This window comes from Piliocolobus tephrosceles, chromosome 4 (genome assembly GCF_002776525.5).
Source record: "Piliocolobus tephrosceles isolate RC106 chromosome 4, ASM277652v3, whole genome shotgun sequence".
In the NCBI taxonomy this organism is placed as follows: domain Eukaryota; kingdom Metazoa; phylum Chordata; class Mammalia; order Primates; family Cercopithecidae; genus Piliocolobus; species Piliocolobus tephrosceles.
Genome location: NC_045437.1, coordinates 52,579,668 through 52,589,965, shown reverse-complemented (window position 1 = coordinate 52,589,965; position 10,298 = coordinate 52,579,668). Strand labels below are relative to the sequence as shown.

General features: G+C 39.9%; 1 long non-coding RNA gene across 1 annotated transcript; it reads right to left on the bottom strand.

Moving 5' to 3' along the window:
• Nucleotides 1-3,193: 3,193 nt before the first annotated feature.
• On the bottom strand, nt 3,194-7,206 carry LOC111528888. Its single transcript, XR_002727190.1, has 3 exons — nt 7,159-7,206; nt 4,393-4,565; nt 3,194-3,632 (listed from the first exon to the last, which is right to left on the bottom strand). It is a non-coding gene; the product is annotated as an uncharacterized LOC111528888 (long non-coding RNA).
• Between the last annotated feature and the right edge of the window lie 3,092 nt (nt 7,207-10,298).

Genomic DNA, 10,298 nt, shown 5'->3' with positions numbered 1-10,298 from the left:
GTTTTTATGGTAGTTAACCTTTTTGTATCTGCTGGCTCTTGTTATGGTGTGTCATTTTCTTTAGTGGCACGTTATTTTTGTTTGTGAGCTCCTCTTCAGTGAAGATTTGATTTTTCTTCCTATAGTATTTTAGTGTGTCCCTGGGTTTTGGACATATCTCACTAGAGAAGGTTTAATTTTGCTTTTTTTCAGATACCTCAGGGATTCACTGCTCTGGAATCAATGTTTACATTAATTTCTTGGATTAATAACTCCTGCACCTGTGAGCAATGAAAATTTGCCCTGCATGTTGGTACATAGTATAGGCTTGGGATTTGGATTTTTTTTTTTTAACTGTAGACTTTTATCTCTCTATTCAGACCCCGTAATAGAGATAAGCATCCTGTGCCTTACCATTTACTTTTCTGAGCCTGTGGCAAGAAGTTTGAAGTTTGTTGGGACACCTTTTCATCGAGGAGGCAACTCTTCCAGGATTCCAATTTTGGCTGAAATCTCATTTTCATGATTTTACTTTGAGGAGCACAAGGACACATTTCCTGTTCTCTATTATGACCCCTAGGAATAGTGCCCTATCCAGGTTTGATTCCTGGATTCTATCTTCCACCATGTCCACTCAAAGCATAGCACTTTTGGCTTCTGTTCCTCAACATTTCCTTAAAAAACACAAACAAACCCCTAACATATAGTAAAGTTGGCATGTTTGAGGTTAGAGTTCTATAAATTTTAATACATACAAATTTGTGTAATTAGGATACAGAACATTTCCATCATGGCAAATTTCCTCATCATTTCTTGCAGCTAGAGATTTATTTTAAGTTCAGCATTGTATTCACTTTTTATGTTATAATTTATGTATTATTTTTATGTATGTGTTTTAGGAATGGGGACCAGTTAACTCAGTTTGCCATGTTTTCAGGACCGCAAGTCAGCCTGTGCCCATTCTAACCAAAACGCTCATGGTAGTCATCAACAAATAATCCAATCATCTCATGTATTATTCAGGGTTCTCCAGAGAAACAGGCTTATAGGATGTGCAAATGAATATACACAAAGACATTTTCTTTAAGAAATTGGCTTATACAATTATAGAGGCTGGTACGTCCAAAATCTTTAAAGTACACTGTCAGGTTGGAGACCCAGGAAAGAGCTGATGTTGCAGTTCAAGTCTGAAGGCCATCTGTTTCAGAAGTCTCTTTCCTCAGGGAGGTCAGGCTTTTGTTCTATTCAGGTCTAAAACTGATGGGATGAGGCCCATCCACGTAAGGCAGGGCAATCTCATTTACTCAAAGTTATCCAATTTAAATGTTAATCTCATCCCAAAACACTCTTCCCCAAATATCCAGAATAATGTTTGATCACATATTTAGGCACCAAGGCACAGTCAAGTTGACAGATGAAATTAAGCATCACAACTCTATCCCTTGTAAACTTGGCACCCATATGCATCTTCTTAAACCATACTTAATCATAAAAATAAAGACAATAACAGGGTCAGATTTCCACCTAACATGATACAACTATCTCTTTTTTTGTTTTTTTTTTTTGAGATGGAGTCTCACTGTGTTGCCCAGGCTGGAGTGCACTGGCACGATCTCGGCTCACTGAAACCTCCACCAAACAGTTGAAGTGATTCTCCTGCCTCAGCCTCCCAAGTAGCTGGGATTACAGGTGCCCACCACCATGCCTGGCTAATTTTTTTGGTGTTTTTAGTAGAGGCGGGGTTTCACCATGTTGGCCAGGCTGGTCTTAAACTCCTGACCTCAGGTGATCCTCCTGCCTTGGCCTCCCACAGTGCTGGGATTATAGGCATGAGATACAACTATCTTACATATAAGTGAAAATGTACTACTACTTCCCCAGAAGAAGATTCAAAGTCCCTGCGTATTGCCTACTCTTCTCCTTGATATCTCAGAACTTAAAAACTTTGATAAAGACAAGCTAAATACTATGATATGTATCGTATGTTAGGTGATAAAGGAGATAAGAGTAGGAAGAAAACAAAGATGTTTGATACACACATACACATATAACAAAATAAGGAAGAAATGCTCATGAGAATGATAGTCCTTATTTCTGTAACGGGTCATGTGGTTGCAGCTGGTATTTATAACTGCCTACTTCCACTACCTATTCCATGTTCCCTTTGTTCTCATCAAGCACCTTAGCCTGTTGTAGTTCTTTACCTGAAAACAGGGCGTTGGGGATGACATGCAAATCCTTCATTCCTGAAGAGTCTGGGCCATTCGTAGCCCAGCCCAGATTGGATTATAGTAGTTTTTCTGTTGACTTTAATCACAGGACATTGTAATACCAAGAGATGCCTTAAGGGAACTCCTACATTCCCGATGTAATCTTCATTACCTCCATCATGGGATAGCAGTCTTATTTCTCCCTGGTAGTCCGAATCAACCACCCTAGCCAGTGCAGCAACACCCTTCATTGTCTGTTGATTTAGAGGCATGAGGAGCCCAAAATGGCTGCATGGCAGAATCATTACTATGATCCCGGTTGAACTAAAACCTGTAGGCTAGCAGAGCATAAGGTCACAGGGACAGAAAACATTTTGCTAGTGAGTCACTAGGCGTAATAATGATGCCACTCCATTACCATCCCTTGATTCCTGGACCCACAAATCTTGGCTGTGAGTACTATATATCCAGTAGTACTATATATTGGAAACTGATTCAAAGTGTATACAGCCTTACAGAAAACCTTGCCCCAGCGCTGCAAGGTATTTCCACCTAGATGGCATGAAGCTGTAAGGCCTACCTCTAACAGAGTCTTCAAAAGGCCATACCACTGTTTCAGCAAGCCAGCTTCTTAAGAATGATGGGGGACATGGTAAGACCAGTGAATTCCATGAGCGTGGGCCCACTGCCACATTTGATTTGCTGTGAAGTAATTTCTTGGATCAGAAGCAATGCTGTGTGGAATACCATGATGGTGGATAAGGCATTCTGTAAGTTCACAGATGGTAGTTTTGGCAGAAGCATTATGTACAGGGAAAGCAAATCTGTATCCATAGTAGTGTCTTTTTATTTTTCCTAGCACATAATGTTCTGGGTCAATCCTCCTTTCTAAAACAGTATACAAACATAAACACAGCTGATTACTTGTTGCAGGTACCTTAAAAAAAAAAAAAAAAAAAAAAAAAAACTGGCAGTATGGAAAGCCCACGAAAGAATTAACAGTATTTAAAAACCAGAACAAATTTAATAACCCTTTATATAAATTTCCCGCATCCACAAAAGTATAGAAACATTCACATTCCAGGAATCAACCTGAGTTACAGAAATTAAAACCTCTCCAAATGCATCCTCAGTTTTCCCTGGTATTAAACACAGCCATCTTCTAGAAAGAAACACCAGTGACCCATATTTTAAACTAAAGCACACACTGCTTTTTGTAAAAAAGCAAAGTCATTTAAAGCAGCTAATTAAAATACCATTTAAGCAATTGCAAAGGGTAACAGGATCATAAAATTATTAGCAAAGTAGGAGTTTGTCACTGAAGCTTCCACATGATCTTACAGACTAGAAGTAGACTGGTCAGCCTTCATAGACGTCAGCTAAGTGAAGGCACCAAACTCCATGAAGTCCTCAAATTTCAGTGTCTTGTTTTTCTGAGCATCACTAGAACAAGAAAAGAAAAAGCAATGGTAAGAGGACTATACCAAGACCTATGATAGGGATTAGTTTGAAATTTTAGCCATAAAAGCTTAGTGTTGGTTTTTATACATATAAGCCATCTAGGTCAAGTACTTACTGAATACTTATATATGCTTGTGCTTTGCTGGCCATTCTGGGGAAGGATAAAAGAGGTATTAAATGCTATGAGATGCTTCAGCCTAATTGAAAAGACTTGGACAATTAAAGCTCAGGGCAGTGAGTATGACAGAGTACCAATTAGATGTGAGAGGTAGTGACTGCAGCAGATCTCAGGGAACTGTGAGATGCTGACCAATAGCACCCTAACCTTAGCAGCTATTCACAGCAAGGATGAATTCACGACCACATATAAATTATGTATTGTTTGGTTCTAATTTGGATAAAATATTTTTATAACTTAAACTACCCAGTCATCTGTGTTGCCTGGAACAAGAACTTCCTAGGAGGCCTAGCGATTCTGCCCTGCTTCAATTATAAATTCCATGGCCCATGGAGTTCTTATTCTTAAACCTGCAAGGCCTGGCCTAGACACTCCCAGGCAGGTGGTGAATGGTGTGAAAGGACAGGCTAGGAAAGAGCCTCTGCCCTGGGAGCAGCACATATCTTGCTGCAGCCTTCTTGCCAGTGCTATACTCCCTAACTTTGAACTTTCAAAGTCTCCCTGCCTAGGTGTTCCAGCTATACCCGATCCTTTTACATTTCCTGTTCTCTGGATGGTACTTACCTGACTGCTGGGGTTGGCCTCCTGCTTCCAGTTCCATCTACTTCCCTCCATGTCCTTCATGGCTTCTCTGACCTGTCATGCCAACAGATTGCTTATATTGGTAGAACTCTGATCCCAAACAGCCACTCAGAAACCTGAATTCACTCTACTTTGGATGATTTCACTCTTTTGACCTGGAAGAGGAAGAAAAGCCTTTAAGTGACTGTCCGCAGAAATACTGTGTTGGTGTTCTGCTTCCCTTATGCTTTCCATGTGGCTGTGCCTCAGGCTCCTGGCCACAACCCATTTCTTTTCTCGCTTCCACTCTCTCTCCCTGGACAATCTCATTCCCTTATGCCTGTAAGCTTCATCTTTCCTCTGATGAATCTCCTGTCCCTCCTCCAGGTTTTAGAGTATCTGAACTGGCCAGGGACCTAAGCTGCAAGCCACAGAGGCTAACTCAAGCACTGAAGTAAATTATCAAAGAGATGTTGTGTAGCTCCCAGAGTTGTTAGAAAAACTGGAGAACAAGACATGGAAAATAGGCTGGAAGAAAGGGGGCAAAGCTAAGCCACAGCATTTGTCCAGGGGGGTCCCATCTGCCCCAAACACTGGACTCTGCAGTTTGTTCTGCCAGTGTTGCTCCTTGGGAAATGGATGTTGTTGCCACCTCCAGAATGAATTCTCCGCTGAACTTGCTTCTTTGAGCAACTTGCTCCTAATTGAGACTCTCAGATGGGTGCATCTGATTGGCCAAAACTAGATCATGTGTACATATCCTAGCTGCAAAGGGGCCAGGAAAACAAAAATCTAACCTTTTAAGACTTTATATTGGGATATGGGCTGTCCCCCATCAGGATGCATTCAGTGGGGAATTTTCCACCTATCCAAAGCAGATGACATTGGGCAATAGGAATAAGTGAGAGAGAAAGGGAAAGCAAAGAATGGAAAGGAAAGGAAAAAAAAAACAAATGTCCACCACAGAGACATGTTTTCAATTGCCCACTGTACAGCTTTACTAGATCTCCTACAAACACCTCAAACTGTGTGTCCAAAAGCAAACCCTCCATCATTTACCCCCAATGTATTCCTCCTCCTCTCTTTTCTTTCTTGGTGTCTGATTGTTTCCTCTTTCATCCAGTCACTCAAGCCCCTAAACTCAGTTATTCTCTCTTCCTTCTAATGCCTCTGGTCATCAAATGCTTTGGATTACATATACTTTATGTTTCTAAAATACATTTCTTTTTCTGAAAGGTCACTGCCATTCCTTCAGGTCCAACATTCATCATCTTTCGTCTAGATGAGTACAGGAGCTCCCTACTATTCTCCCAGCCTCTGACATTTCTCCATGGCACTTGTCACAGTTGCCACTGCATTTGTTATGGGATTGTTTAATTGTCTATTACCCATCATCCTCTTGTTCTACTTGATTCTGCCGTCATAATGCCAACTCTGTGGTTATCTAACAGTAGAACAGTGAGAGAACCATCTCTAAATAAATGGAATCAGGCTTCTTTATTAGAATCTCAGATGACTACCTTCTGCCTTTTCTCACCCTGAGAATTGTGACTCTGGAGTCATAATGTTCCCCTGTAAACCTGACTCCTAGAAAAAAAGTAAACTGAAAGGAAACAAATGAGAGGCTAAGTACATTAAATTTCTTCTCAGGTCATCCTGAGTTCACTAGACCTGGAATGGAGCATGGTGCTTGTTGTCATTGTTGAGTTAGAAGTGTAGTAACTAGTCTGCTAGATGGTGCCCAGTGGGCCACATGTCTTAGTATGTATCCTTTTCTCTTTTCTCCCGCACTGAACCTGGACTGGACCTGTGACTCTCTTTAACCAACAGAACTTGGCAGAATCTAGTGCTGGTCCTGGAACTAAGTCTTGAGAAGACCTGGAAGCTTCCACTTCTATGCTTTTGGAAATTCTGAGCTTCCGTGTTAGAAGAGTAGCTACCCTTCTGGAGACACCACATGGAAAGACCTCATGAAGAGGCCACGTGGAAAGGGAGAGGCCTTGTACAACCATCTCCACCAAGGCCCCAGGCATATGAGAGAGCCAGCTTGGACAATCTGGTCCTATTGAGTCCCCAGATGCCCACAGTCTCAGTTGACCACATGTGGAACAGAAGAACTGCCCAGATGAGCCCATTCAACCCAGTGAATCATGAGAATAAGGAAATGTTTTTTGTTTAAAGCTTTTGTTTTGAAGTGACTCCTTATGCAGCAGTAGATATCTGAAACAGAGGGCATTGATTAGGTGTGTGGTCTTCTTTAATTATTCATTTAACTGAACTCCACTTCCAGGCATTTAGTATGTTCTTCTGTGGGTTGATATTAGCTATTGAATGCAAAACCCCTCTAGTTCACAATCAGCACAAGTCTGATTTTTTTTTTAAAAGGTGAACTCATTTGATGGCCTTTATCAATATTTGAAGCCCAGAAAAGCACACACATAACAAAACCAGAGCTTCAGGCTATAAATGGAATTGGCTCGATTATTCTTGCTCTTTTCTCCATCAGCCTTAGCATGGTACCATTACTGTGGTCCATGAGATAGCTGTTTAGGGCCCTGAAATAGATTGATCTGAAGTTCCTTTGGCAAGGAATAAAGACAATAATAGGTAGAAGGATGAAGAAGGTTTAATTTAGATAAATTTTATGAAGTAAGAAGGAAAATAAAAGAAAGCCACCAAATTGAATAATGTCCATCATGTTTAAAGATGTTAATTCGACCCACTGTCACCAGGGAATGAACCTTATCTTGTGTTGACATTTCCCCTTACATAAAGTAGATCTGTCACTGGGAAGCAGCTGTCTGGCCAGGAACTGTGTCTCCCAGCACCTTCTGCATCTAGGTGTGGCCATATGACTAGCACTTACCAATGGAATGTCAGTGGAAGTGATATGTGTCACAATAAGCCACGGCTTTTAAGAAGTCATTATTTCTTTTCCATGCTCCCTTTCCCATTACGCTGGCTGGATATAAGTGACATCAAGGCCCTAGGGGATAGCAGAACTCCCAGATGGAAGAAAGCTGGATGTCTGAGTCATGGCAAGGAGAGCCATTCACCAACTAGGAAACCACCTAGAAATATTCCATGGGAGAAATAAACTTTTGTTGTATTTGAGCATTTCAAAATTTGAGGTTTATTTGTTGTAGCCACTAGCATTTCCCTAATGAATATAGTTGTTCACTTATTTGAAAATTCACATAGATTTTTTCATAGATGAGATCATTACTAGTTCTGAAATTACGGGGGAAGTTCATTCATTTTCCTTAGCCTCTGTTCTTACATCTATAAAATGGGGCTAATGCTCTGGATCTCCAAGGATTGTTCTCATACCAAATGAGATACTATAGTATTTGCAATAAATGAGATACTATAGTATACTATACTATAGCATATATAGTATAGTTTATACTTAATTTATATATAGTATATATAGTCATATATAGTTTATACTATAATTTATATATACTATAGTATACTAAACTATAGTATCTCTTTTATTGAACATTACCATAAACCAGACCCTATATAAAGCACTTTATATACCTTACCTCATTGAATCATCCCAATAACCCTATGAAGTAATTTCAGTTTAGCCTCCATATTTCACACACGAGAAAACAGAAGCTTAGAGAGGTTAAGTGCTTGTCCCATGTTACACAGCTAGTCATGGCAAAGCTAGTATTTGAACACAGGCAGCCTGACTTCAGAGGCCACACACCCAGCACCAGGCCTCTCTGACTAGGACAATATAGAGCACCCAGCATGGAGCCTAATACATAATAAATGAACAATAAACTTGAATTTTATTTTCCCTCCACTTTGAAGAAAGAGACAATATAAAACCTAACTATAAATATATACATTTTTGGTTAAGTGCACAAAATACACACATACGCAAATTTACACAACCTTCGCTTTATTCACACTCATATTCAGCTTAGTATGTTTAAACTAGAGCTAAAACTAGAATTTCCTGGAGTTCATGGACAGCACTGCTGTATAACATACACAGGTCATCCCAACCAATATGGCTATTTTGTGCTCATAGCCCAGCTGCAGCTGCATGCTTCAAAGAAGCAGCAAGAACACTGAAGAAATGAATCCCAACATGACTGATGCATTTTAAAGCTGCTTGTGAAACATTCATGTTATCGATCTGCTGGAGGAAAACCGGCAGAAAACCTAGCTCAGGATGGACATTACTGCAGGAAGTGTAGTAACGCTGGGTCCCTAAAGTCTTTCTCATTTCATTTAATATATCACATATTCTTTGAAGCAAACTAGTTTAAACACCTAGTCCTAAGTATATCTTAGGAATAGACTGAACTTTATAGTTTTGGTCATGCAGCACTTTGTATACCTGAAGTACTTTTTAAAAAATTACAAAACCATAATGGGAATGCTAGTGCTTTCTCTAAAGTCCTATCAACTATTATTAGATTGTCTATAGAACCCAAGCTCAGAGTACTTTTTCAAAGAAGGCGCAGCAATTTTCCCCATTCTAATTGCCATACCAAGAGTAATCTGTCTTCTGGGCTTTGGAGCTGCTGAACCACTTTATTCTTTTGCCTAAAGTTTCATCAAGGCAATATGCTTAATCAATGTTTGCTGATGTTTATGGTCTAATGCCTACTGACAGCAGGTACAAAAAGAAAAAAAACGCAAAGTGTATCCCCATTTGCATAAAAAGCTTCCTTAAATTCACCAGCATGCTGTTTTGCTGTAATTTTAGTAGACAGGTGATTTTTCATGGCACCTTCATGAGTTGCTTTCTCCCCTGTCGCTGGCTCCATTTCTCTACCTGCTGTTCCCAGAAGCTGTGGTCTTATTTACGCCACATGTGGTAGCCCCTTTTAGACTATCTACTTGGCTTGTTGATCAACTCTCCTTAGTGCTTGATTTTCATATTCTGGTCCAGGAAACAGACTCTATCCCTGAGTAACTTAGAAGCTGTTGCTAATTTATGTGTTAAGCCATGCCAAAGGTGGGCTATGGGATTGTACAGGCATATCCCAGAGATAGGCATGTTTGGTTCCAGACCACCACAATAAAGTGAGTCACAGGAATATTTTTGTTTCCCAGTGCATATAAAAATTATGTTTACATTATATTGTAGTTTATTAAGTGTGCAATAGCATTATGTCCAAAAATATATATTTACACCTTAATTTAAAATACTTCATTGATTAAAAATTGCTAAAAATCTGAGCCTTCAGTGAATCATCATCTTTTTGCTAGTGCAGGGTCTTGTCTCTATGTTGATGGCTGTTGACTGATCAGGGTGGTGGCTGCTGAAGATTGGCATAGCTGTGCCAATTTCTTAAAATAAGAAGACAATAAAGTTTGCCACACCAGTTGGCTCTTCTTTCCATGAAATGTTTCTCAGTAGTATGTGATGCTGTTTGATAACATTTTACCCAGAACAGAATTTTTTCAAAACTGGAGTCAATCTCTTCAAACCCTGCCACTGCTTTTTCAACTAAGTTTAGGTAATATTCCGAATCCTTTGTTGTCATCTCAACAGTGTGCACAGCATCTTCCCCAGGAGTAGATTCCATCTCAAGACACCATTTTCTTTGCTCATCCATAAAAAGCAACTCCTCATCTATTGAAATTTGGTCATGAGAGTGCAGCAATTCAGTCACATCTTCAGGATCCTTTTCTCATTCTAGTTCTCTTGCTATTTCCACTGATCTACAGTTACGTCCTCCACTGGTCTTGGGCTCCTCACAGTCATCCACAAGGACAGAAATCAACTTCTTCCAAACTCCTATTAGTGTTGATATTTTGACCTCCTCCCATGAATCATGCATGTTCTTCATGACATCTAGAACTGTGAATCCTTTCCAAAAGGTTTTCAATGTACTTTGCCAAGATTCATCAGTGGGATCACTACCTGTGGAAGCTAT